At 37.2% G+C, this 12238-nt stretch overlaps 1 long non-coding RNA gene across 1 annotated transcript in view; it reads left to right on the forward strand.

Annotated features, from left to right (window-relative positions):
• The first annotated feature begins 3648 nt into the window (after nucleotides 1–3648).
• Nucleotides 3649–12238, forward strand: part of LOC137507681 (uncharacterized) — a 34927-nt gene continuing 26337 nt past the window's right edge. Inside the window, exons 1-2 of the long non-coding RNA XR_011020478.1 lie at nucleotides 3649–3718; nucleotides 5184–5332. This is a non-coding gene — a long non-coding RNA (uncharacterized lncRNA). The remainder of the gene's footprint in view (nucleotides 3719–5183; nucleotides 5333–12238) is intronic.

The following is a 12238-nucleotide window of genomic DNA, read 5'->3' on the forward strand; positions in this document are numbered from 1 at the left end:
GGAAAAGGCAATGGATCTATGCGCAACCAATTGTGAATTACAAAAGCTATAAATTGCAAAGGACTTTGTCTAAACTGAGTGTGATCTAAGACATCGATTGCCCAATCAAAAAGTTTGCCCTTAAAAAGAGCACAAACGATCCAATCAGACCAGGTAGAAATTGCAGAAGCCCGAAAGTCGGGATTGGCCAGAACTTTAACCAATTCTGATATAAATTTGTCTGTAACTTCAGGACCAAGCTTTTCAAATTTTTTAAAGGAGCAGGACCCCTGACAAACAGTGTCATAATTTCTGGAAATCCCCCCCACAATAGGGATTGGTAATGGGGCTACCATAATGTTAGGCTTGGAGGTGTAATCTCCACAGTCAGCATGCAACACATAAACTGACGTGAAGGAGATACACACACCAGCACAAGGGATCAGGATATCCCCAGTTTAGTGGAGGAGAGGACTGACTCCAATAGGAGATTGTGGTGCACAGAGCCGGTGCAGATCCGAACAGCCACAAACAACACTTTCGTAATAACGTCTCAGCGCAAAGTAGCGCTGAGCGCATAAACCAGGACTGAGGAGATCAGGACAATGTTAGGCTTGGAGGTGTAATCTCCACAGTCAGCATGCAACACATAAACTGACATAAAGGAGATACACACACCAGCACAAGGGATCAGGATATCCCCAGTTTAGTGGAGGAGAGGACTGACTCCAATAGGAGATTGTGGTGCACAGAGCCGGTGCAGATCCAAACAGCCACAAACAACACTTTCGTAATAACGTCTCAGCGCAAAGTAGCGCTGAGCGCATAAACCAGGACTGAGGAGATCAGGACAGGTAGACAGAATGAACGCTTGCTTAACTAGCCACTACTTAGTGACAGCAAGCGTCCACAATAAGACAGACTGGAATGAGGCAGCCAATGCGTTTGCAGCGATGGCGTGCCTCACAAAGACAGGACAAGATAGTCAGGAAATAGCAGGATCAAGATAGATGAACGTAAGACAGACAAATATACAATAAGTATGTTTTCCTAGCGTATTACAATTACAGCTATCAATGAAACTATTTGTAACGTCTGACTAACATATGTATATATCGGCAATGAACCGATATATGACACAAGCAGGAACACTGACTAGCACTGGAGCAATACAGGGAACAGGACTCAGAAGGATTCGCTATCTCTTCGCAGAGATGAACGCAATCCACAAGCAGTAACAGGACAGGATTCAGAAGGATTCGTTATCTCCTCGCAGAGATGAACGCAATCCACAAACAGGACCAGGAGCAGGATACTAGCTCAGCACAAGTGCTCACGATACGCGCAAACTACCAAAACGTGCTGGAAGGCTGCCTAACTGAACACAGGAAATAAACAGTTTGTGTACGTATATATCAGCGACACTGATGTATCAACGTAACACGAATACAAGGAAAATAACAAAATGCGCAAGTATGCGTATATATTGGCGATGAACCAATATATGACACAAGACAAGCAGAGTAACAACTTCTAGAACAAGAGCAGAACTAGGAGGACTCGCTGACCCCTTCGCAGGAGTCAGCGCAGTCTACACGGACTAGGAACGAGGTGGGGCACGAGCAGAGTAACAGACAGAATCTGAGACTATGGTCGCCCATCAAGCATTGCAGGAAGCAGTTCTTTATACTGAGGTCATCCAATGGGAGCAGACCTGCAGATTCCCACACAAGTGAATGGTAATTAATCACAGGCTGACAGCAGGAAAAGGCAGACAATGATATGCAGCCTGCAGGAAAGGGATTGCCCCTCCATTGCAGCAGACAATGTTTGTTTACACAAAAGCATATTAAACTGTCATTAACTTCAGAGCGACTGCAGATGGAATCAGCAACTAGTTTAAGTGCAAACCAAACTATGCAAGAAAATGCATGTAATGACATCAGAACTGCTTGGGTTACAATACCACTGCAGCCAGCAGTAAACGCTGCAGACATGATCATAACACCAGGTCTGGGAATCCCCTGACAACAGAGTCTTAATAAACGTAATTCTCTGTGCCATGGTTCCAGAAGAATTAGGTCTCAACTCAAAGTATGACAACACTCTATTTCTAAAATTCTGGAAGTCAGATCTGTGACCACAAAATCTTTCAGGTACAGGCATGCGTATGTCTGTGCTAGGAGGAGATCGCACTGTGTTCACAGACGTCTGAAAGACTTGTACAGACCCAGATAATGCGTTGATCTGAGTCTGATGACTGTTCAGCACTCGGATGAAAGTTTCCACCAAGGTGGTGAGTGCATCAAGACGGCTGTAAAGTGCATCCATTTGGGTTTGGTCTGCCATTCTGTAGCGATCGGTGTCGGCACGCAGAGAGAATCTGATTATTGGTGATCTGCAGTATCACCAAGAATACAGATCTATACCTGATTATGGATGATCTGCAGAATCACCAATAATACAGGTATAGTGCTAACCTTTGGACACCTCTAGATATATATGGTGAGTGTTTTGGTGTAACAGTATGACTTTGAGCAACCCACCTGATGAACAGGTGACCCTAAGCAGTACAGAAGATACTGCTATGGAGAGTACAGAAACCTTCCAGCAGCCTGAGACTCTCCAAGGGGTGGAGTCAGGCTGAAGGTAGGAAGGACCAGAGAGTGAGTGACACCTGAAGGTGGATGTCACTGACTGATCTTGGAGACTATCTCTTAAGTGGAGAGAGATAGCTCTCGAGGTCGGGCAAGCCAGGTCGGGAACACACAGGCAGATAAAGTACAAAGACAGAAGGCTGATTCGGTATCAAAGTCAGGCAGGGTTCGGCATTGTGATATTAGATATGCGTGGTACCAAATCAGAAAGCAGAGGGATAGTCAGGAAAGCAACAGGTCACAACAAATATCAAACAATGCCTAGTCTTGAGTGTGAGGTCCGTGGTCTCTACACCCTGGAACTAGTCTGAAGTATAACAGAATGATAACACAAGTTCCCTAGTCTTGGGTGTGAGGTCCGTGGTCTCTACACCCTGGAACTAGTCTGAAGTAAAACAGAATGATAATACAAGTTCCCTAGTCTTGGGTGTGAGGTCCGTGGTCTCTACACCCTGGAACTAGTCTGAAGAATAGCAGAATAATAAAACAAGTAATCTGGCTCAGTGTAAATCCCCAGGTCCTCCTGGTTCAAACACACTGTTGGATCGGACTAAGGTCTGAGTGCTTGCACGTAGTGATCGCAACGGCAGACAATTTGAGAGTGGCCAGCAGTAACCATATATAGAGCAGTGCTCTCTGGCGCCACCCTAAAGTGATCAACCAATGGTTACCAGCTCTGAGGTCAGCTGACCGGCCTGGTCAGCTAATCCCCCCTTGACCATCATAAAAGTTCTGCCTTTCAGTGCGCGCGCGCGTATTCCTAAACCTGTGTGAACTAACAGGCTCAGCCACACCAGCTGCACACGCTGCTGCGTGCAAACCGCCGCGCTGGACGCGGAACCAGCCGCCTTTCTGTCAGTACATGCGGCGGCTTTTTCGCGTTCTCTCACAAATTAGTATGAAATTTATATTTAAGCCAAAATTAATAGCATCCCATTGACCATTTCCAGTAACCTTAATCGTCCAATTAATAGTCCTGAGGAAGGCTAAAGCTGTGTTGTTTATCTGCAGAGGTGAGAATGGAAAGGTCATCAAGATGCTTATGTTTCTTATGCTGTGTGCTGAGCTGTCTCAGTTACCGGGTAAGTAATAGTAATAGGTAAGTAAAAGTGATTCATCTATACTGTACTTCACCTGTGAATTTACCTGTCTGCCGGAAGTTTAGCATTAATTTTAAAGCATAACTGTCAGGCATAAAATAAAAAATCAATTCTTTCTTTTATCTGGTAAACAAGTAATAAGGATGCTAACCAGGAAATCCAAAAGTTAAAAATCACTCTTTTGTTCTCGATAAAATATAATTTCCCAGCTTCCCTGCTCTTCTTTGGTCTATATCTGTCGTACAAAGCCAGGGCATGCTGGGTTTTCTTTTTTTCTTATTTCCTTTTCCCTTAGACTTAACTGATGCAGCCTGATTGGCTGAAACCGTTTTTGCTCCTGTTGTTCCCTTCCACACCTCTGTTCCTCTTTTATTGGCCAATATTTATCATGCTGAGAAGCTGCAGAGTCACACGACAATGCAATTTCTATTGGAAAGCTGGGTAGGAGTGTCTGAAGACTGGGAGGAGGGCTGCCAATACAAACACAGACAGAGTAAGGGAGGAAATTATGTCAAGATTGGCTTCAAGATAGACAGAGTTAAGATGGAAAATCCTAAGAAGGATTTTTGATTTTTTTTAACTATAGAAAAATCACTAAAATCAAAATGTGGACAGTGCAGTACATATATTATGTAATTAGAGCAAGCATTTATCTAATTATATATGTGTTTTTTTCTGAGATAAATGTTTTTTCGATCAGATAATTTTGCTTGATAATTCCATTAGATCAAATATAAATATTTTTCCAACATGTCCAATCAGATTTTTATCGAAAAATAATTCTTGATAAAAAAAGATTATTTTTGACTTTCATTCGTTTCGATTCGTTTTGGTTGAATAAATGGGAAAATCTAACATTGTTATTGTACTGTGTATGGGTACACTTCACAGCTTTCAAAATAAAACTACAAGGTAGCAAGTAGTAAACCTATTTGATCTGTGTTTCTGAAGATATAATGGCCCATATGCAATAGAATAATAAAAAGATATCATGGCCCATTTGCAATAGAAAAGTCATTTTAAATAGAAGATGAAAAATTATCTCCTAGGAGAAAACTCAGGAGAAAAAAAATGAATTGCATATGGACCACATAGCATTTTTAGAATTCTGTATACATTTTGACTTAGTGATCGCAATAAAAAAAAATGTAAAATAAGATTTGAGGAAAATATTACAAGCTTTGATGAATGTTCCACTGTTTTTGGCAAACCACTGCAGAATGTACAAACATTCAATGTGTACAGTGCTACAGAGTACATCACAGGTGGCTGTGCAAGAGATGTCAATGTGTAACCAAACTTCATGTTTTGTGTTTGTAACGCCCAATGTGATGCCTAAGCATATAAATACATAAACTAAATAAATATTTCAAATGCAGTATGATCTAATATGAGTCCATCATTGAGTAATCCTTGACAGATGTTACATATTTACATAATTGTGTAGGTTGAAAAAGACATGTGTCCATCAAGCTTAACCTTTTGCGCATCACTACACCTCAGGCCAGGTGAAAGAAAGCCACCAGGGGAGAAACTGACTTTATCAAAGTATCATCTTCCCATAGCTAGCAATCATAGCCAAGGATGCCATTCAAGGTAAGGAAATTACCCAGCCTCTTTTAAATGAAAATATAGAATTTTCCATAACTACTTCTTTTAGGTAAGCTATTAAACACTTTAACCACTGTGACTGTGTAGAATCTCTTTCTAAATATGTGGCAAAATCTCCTTTCCTCCATGTGAAGGTCAAAACCTAGTAATAAAAAGCTCATTGGCCTAACTTTTATATTGCACTTGGGTTTATTTAATAATTAGAACACCCCTCATCCATCCTATTTCAAGGGAAAATAAGCCCAGTTTAACTGTTCTTATTAAGAAGACCTTCCATCCCTCTGCTTAATTTATTAGTCCTTTTTTTCCCTTGTTCTAAAACATCATGATAAATGTCCTTCCTATAGTGTGGTGCAGCAAAGCCTCACATACACTAGATGCAGTCTTAGGGAGTAGTATACTAGCATCTTGTGATTTTATTTATGGTTTTTCCTGTTTTATAATCCCAGTATTTGATTTGCTTTAGCTATTTTGCATTCAATCCAGTTCCTCTACTTAGCTTCTAAGATCTTTTTTGAGAATCTTGGACATACCATTTAATTTGCACAGTGATTTGCCATTAGCTTGTCCAAGATGCGTAACCTTACGTCGTTCAATTTGTCAGCAAAAATGGCATTACCTTGTATTTCATCCATTAGATCATTAATAAATATATTAAAGATATATTAAAGATCACTGGACCCAGTATTGGCCATTGCAGGACCACACAGCAAACAGTCTCCCATTTCTGAGTATGAGATGTAATTAAAAAAACAACCTCTCCCAGGGTGGAGAAATTGACAAGTCTGGGGTATTAATTTGTAGTGTTATAGTGTGCATACACTGGCCATTGTTACACAAAGCAGAGTGTTATTACTGATGCGTTTACTATAAACATGACCGTAACAACCTTAGAGCATAATGCTGAGAGTGTGGATATACATTCACAATATTTTTAAAAATGTTCTTTCTTCAATTGCTTTGACTGGTGCATGACATTTTGGCTTAATTGCCAGTTCATTAACTCATGTTGAAAAGATAGAAACCATAACGTTCATGTCCAAAAACGCTTCCCACCAATTTTTGCCGTATATTTCTTTTTTATTATTATTTTTTAAGACCAGCTGCAGGGACAATGATAACTTCTATGTAAACACTCAGTAGCAAAGCTTATTATATATGCTGATATAAAAATAACTCTCAATTTTGAAACATACCCAGGACCTTATTCAATTTAGTTTTTCCTCTAAGTTTTCTCGTAGGAGATAATGTTTCACCTTTTGTTTAAAATAACTTTTCAGCACTCAGCATCTGAAAAAGTATTGTCAAAATTATTATTATTATTTTTTTTGCTTGATGGTGGATTAAAAGGCATTGTATTGATAATATCACCTAGGAGAAAGCGTAGGGAAAAAAAAAACTGAATATGGGTCCTCAACTTATATACAAAACTATAAGGCTGCATTATTTACTGTCTTACTGACAGATTGTTAAAATAACATTTCCCAGGCACTCCTTAGCAAAATGAGGCAAGGGTTTTGCAGCAGTCATAGCCATGCCCCCCCCCCCCCCCCCATGTGAGTGCAAAGATAACATCAATGTTGCCATAACTCCTTTTGTACTGCTTGGAAGTTTTGAAAGTAAAGAGTGTGCAGTGGCTGAACAAGAGATTAGTTTAACATGAAGGCAAAACAGAGTAGTAAATAAAACTGCAAGCACACAGCCCGTTTTCAACTTGCTGCAAATGAGTTAAGCTCTGCTTGGTTACTAAAAAAAAAAAAATCTGTTCATATCAATTCCCCTGTATCTAAAAAATGTGGATTTATAGAGTAATATCTTGGCATCAATGACTAAACAATAAGCAGTCTTTAACACCTCTTTAGCGGTAACACCGAGTCAGGCTCGGGATGGAAATCCACAGCTCAGGGCAGTAATTCTGAGTTGGATCCATCTGAGGTGTGGAATGTGCAGGGCGGTATGATTTTTAGGATCAGAAAGCTTGGAAAAAAATTGCACCGCTTTTGGAAAAAAGAAATCTGTAAATAATCATACCGCCCAGGAGGTTAACCAGTACTGACTTTTAGTTTACATTGCATGTGCTTACTTGCAATGCTGTTGTCTGTAAGTTTCTATCTTTTAAAAATATTAAAAATATGTACAGTGTGCAAACTAAAAATAAAACGCAGTTTAAAATTTTGCTATGGGGTTATAATGTTTTTAGTACTGCTTCGGGTTGGCATGTGAAAAAAAGAATTATATGAAGAACATGTTGAAACCACAAAATCTAATAACAATGACTTGCACATCATGTTATTTGCAGAATATATTTAAAAATAAAGTAGACATCGAAATTCTTTGTTTCTGTTTACACAGATTATTAACGCATAAAAAAAATAGATAAAATAAAGCATGGATACTGAAATTAATTGCAAGTGTGAAATATTATTAAGAAATTAACCGATATATACATTTTTAACAGTCTGACAGCAATGTTATGTGCATAGTATATTCTACATGCATTATTGGATTACATTTTGCAGGTTTAACAATATTGACTGCGTTCGCACGTAAAAATATGTCTGTTTTTTCTGTTTTAGGTTCATTGTGTCTTTCATTCTGAAACGTCAAATGACATTGGAAATACCTCTGAGAATATTCTCTTAGCTATAAATAGTTCTGTGCGCTGTTACATCATTAACAGTTTCATGATCACAAATTGCTATGTAAGATGTCACTTGACTGCATACCATCAAAGTAAGACCAGCACAATTATCCTTTGCTGCAAGCAGTGTTTTTGTGCACATTTGCATCAGATAACAAATAATTATCCAAGAAAGGTCTGTACACCACACTTTAAGGAACTGTGTTTATTGTTCCATTACCAATACACAACCAACCATATTGCCAGCAATTGTTTTGGAGCCATGCAGGGTCCTTTATCAAGGAACAGTACTAATATGGACATATGGAACAATAAATTCAGTTCCTTAAAGTCTAGTGTGCAGCCCTATCTTGGATAATTGGATGTACTATTGCCACTTGGTCCTGCACCCACCATCAAAAAGACCACTGGTGTACAACCTTTGGATTGGTTTACATCAGATAATAGACTGACAAAGCCTTGATGTTATAGAATACTGTAAGTTGAGACTAGTCTCTTATTGTATTGGCAGTGCTCTGCTCGATATACTGTTTTGGAGCTGAATGCCTTTATCTGTTCAAATGTATTTCTGAATGATTGTTTACATGATTGTGATATAAGTTACATTCATTGCATTTTTAATGCAACATAATAGATCTTAAGGGAAACACAGGTAAGGAGTATACATTTTACTCTGGATCAGGGATTTTCAACAGTGTTTTCAGGACTCGCTAACAGAGTATTTAGATCTCTAACCATGAAATTCTGCTAGTCAGTTTAATCAGTTAGTAACCCATTTAATCCGTGATAAACCCACCTGCTTTCTGTGGAGGAAATCCACAAAACATTCACTGTTGGTGAGTCCTCAGAACAGGTTTGAATACCCTTGGTTTAAACCTGTGGATCTATGTTAACTTCATAAAAGCAGTCACAGTGACAGAAAATGAACAGTCTCCTTTATGGGACACTAATACTGCTACAGTTTAAAACCACACAATATGCCACATTACCACCAGTTTCTACTATCACAATCCACTAGAGGATCAAATCCAAACAATACTTTACTGAGTATTTCGAGAAAAAATATTTTTTTGAGCTAGGGTAAAATGTTCATCTCTTAGTACAGTGCTTTGCAAATCTGTGCCCCAAATATTTTCATTTTGCCTTTATCCTAAGTTTCCTTAACTGTTTTCAATGAAACTGCAGCACAGCATACCAGAAAACATAGCCAAGGTCTTCTTAAAGAGGTTTCCACTAGTAATCAATTTACACTTTGAAGATGTGACTTTCACTGCAATAGCACTCCATTACACAAACTTTTGAATAGTGGGCACTGGCAGATCATACTGCAGATGTCAGTTCAAAGTTTCCTAAAAGGGACTACATGGATGGCACAGGCACAGGTGTATAAAGCCAAGCATAACTAAGGTACTGTAAATGAACACCTGCTTTTAATTCATTTGACATATATGCATATTTTAACAAATATAATAAAAAGTAATAAATAATATACTGCAAGGATTAGGCAGTTTATTGGTTCTTTTTAAATATATAGTAGCCTTGTTACTGCTAAATATATATATATGTCTGTGCACTACCAAGCCTCAAAAATGTCTAGACACAAATAAAATGGTTATCCAGCTTGTTGATCTTAAAGCTTGTAACAACTCACAGTTTGGAAAACCACACATTTTCAAGTTGCTAAAAGAGAAAAAAATTTATTCAGACAGATTTTCACATGCTAAGTGGATACAAATTAATAAAGAGATTCACAGCATGACCAGAATTTTTTTAAGTATGGGGATCACCAGATTTTATTACTCACTTTTGATAATTTGAATTATGGTTATATTTCATTCTGTCATGTCAGCTGGCTTTCACAAAATTCTGTAGTGTATATAGTAGTATTTTATTGCATCCACAGCTTGTTTGCAGATAAAGAATAACAACCCCCCAAAAAATCAACAGTTACTTATTGCTTAGTTGTTGGGATAATAAGTTTAGTTTTTTTCAGTACCTTGCAATTTTTTTATGTATCTTTCAACAATTTTCATTACATTCTTCTGAACAATAAATTATTTAAAAAGAAAAAGAGAACACTTTACATTCTCAAACGAAAAAAATATATCATAATGTAGGGCTTTTGAACAATACAAACATTTAACATAAAATTGTATGAAAATTCTCTCCTAGCTTAGTAACCTAAATATAAATAAAAGAATTCATTTTATACTCTAACTCTTTACACATATAACCAGGAGAAAGCTAATGATACAAAACATATAATGAACAGTAAATGAATAAGTAAAATGTCTATGAATATGTATTTACATAAAAATACATAAAACATATATATTTGAACCTTGTGATATGTGCCAGTTGTGTTGTTACTATAACTCTGCAGTGTTTGTTAATAAAATACAATTTTACTATTAGCCAATATGGCCTAAAAAGCAGAGGCAAGTGTTACTACTACGCACTACAATGGGATACACTTTGAAAACTACAGGTGCGGGTATGTAACAAGCAAATTATTTTAATCCATGTCAGTTTTGCAGAGAGTCCCACAAATGCAAGTAACATGTTCTGTTTTCATGGCATCAAACATACACACTAAATATTAAACAAAAATCTGTAAGATGACATAAATCTTTAAAAAAAAAGACTTAGAAGCAAAGCAACAGGCTGACAAAAGTTAATAACAAAAAACAAAAAAAGTTATTTCAGAAGCTCACACATTCAAACCCTTTTCACACCCTTACATTAAGTTTGTTCTGGTATTGTTTACAACAGTTCTAAAAACTAGAGTGAGAGTTTAAGGTGTGTGGCTTTTTGTTAGGAAGGCTTTTTGTTGTCTTTATTTTTCTTTTTAAGGTTTGGAGAAATGGCTATGTTAAAATGGCTCTCGCAATTGAAGACAAAAGGGGCATTTCTAGTGTTTAGAAGGCATTAAGAAATGTAAACTGAACAGCATCATTCCCCAGGATATCACAGTGAAAATGGTTACTATGAAGCCTACTCCATGATTTTTTTCCCCCATAAAACAGAAACCAGAGATAGAATGTATAACACAAATGGACTCACATTGATTTCCTCTATCCAGTGTTTTTCATTGCATATGGAAGACCATGTTTAGGCTGTCCCAAGAAATTAGGTAGTTTAAAGGTAGAATCATGCTCAATGGATAATGTAAAAAAAAATCTAAACAAGAACAAAAAGGATTGTTCTGATTTCTAAAAGGTGCAATATTTCCAACATGGATCCAAAACTACTGAAGCTACTAACAGTCACTGAGTCTCATTTAAACACTGTGTCATGCACATTTCTACCAGGTGCTCATGCAGTTTATCAGCCTGTATAATGCAAACGTGCTTTTCAAATAAATACATTTTCTTTATATCAAAATAGGATACCCACTCATCTTGCTTACTGAAATGAAAAATACTACACCTTTCATATTCACCTTATCAAAAAAAATTAAACATCCTAAGTATTTTTTCATCAAAAGGGTCTTGGTTATTCTAAGTCAATGGTTTATTATAGAATAAATAACGTATCATGTTAATGGTTTTTGTGTAAACCCTGTATAACACACAATAAAAATAACATTACATTGTAAAAACAATCATAAAATGGTCAAAAATGATTGCACCTTTATTTTTGTTTCATTTCCTTCTTAAGCTTCCTTTTTTGGCTTCATGGACTTTTATTTTAATGAAACCATAATTTTCTCTCTGAAAAGTTTTACATGGGAGAGTGGGGTGATGCCTTGTGATTACCAAGGACCCAGTATCATAACTACACCAGCTGAGTTGAGGATGGTAGTGCTTCAGAGAAGTTTTTTTTTAGTTAATCATTATGTATGTTACAATAGCATTTGCATTTCCAATAAGTATTAAATATTGTCTATTTGCAGTATCTGTTGTCCTGTAATTAATAGTAGCATGCTGTTCAATCTACTATTAGATCAGTGACTTGTAAAGCAAAGCCTTGGCTGGCAAAGAGCAGACATAACTTAGGTTGATTACCAACAGCAACAGAATCCTTCTACAAAAGTAAATAGTATTTTTTTTTTATGAGTACTGCGTTACAGGGACAGTTAGTCAGGAATCTACAGTACCACAAACAAACAGTTGATTGCTGTAACTCTTGCAAATCATACATTCAGTCGACACCATTAATGCAATGCACAAAAAGCCAAGAAAAATATGAAGGATAGAGCAGTTCTGCAAAAATACTGTGGGACAGCAATCACTGGGACATACAAAAAC

Source organism: Hyperolius riggenbachi, chromosome 1 (assembly GCF_040937935.1).
Source record: "Hyperolius riggenbachi isolate aHypRig1 chromosome 1, aHypRig1.pri, whole genome shotgun sequence".
Lineage (NCBI taxonomy): Eukaryota > Metazoa > Chordata > Amphibia > Anura > Hyperoliidae > Hyperolius > Hyperolius riggenbachi.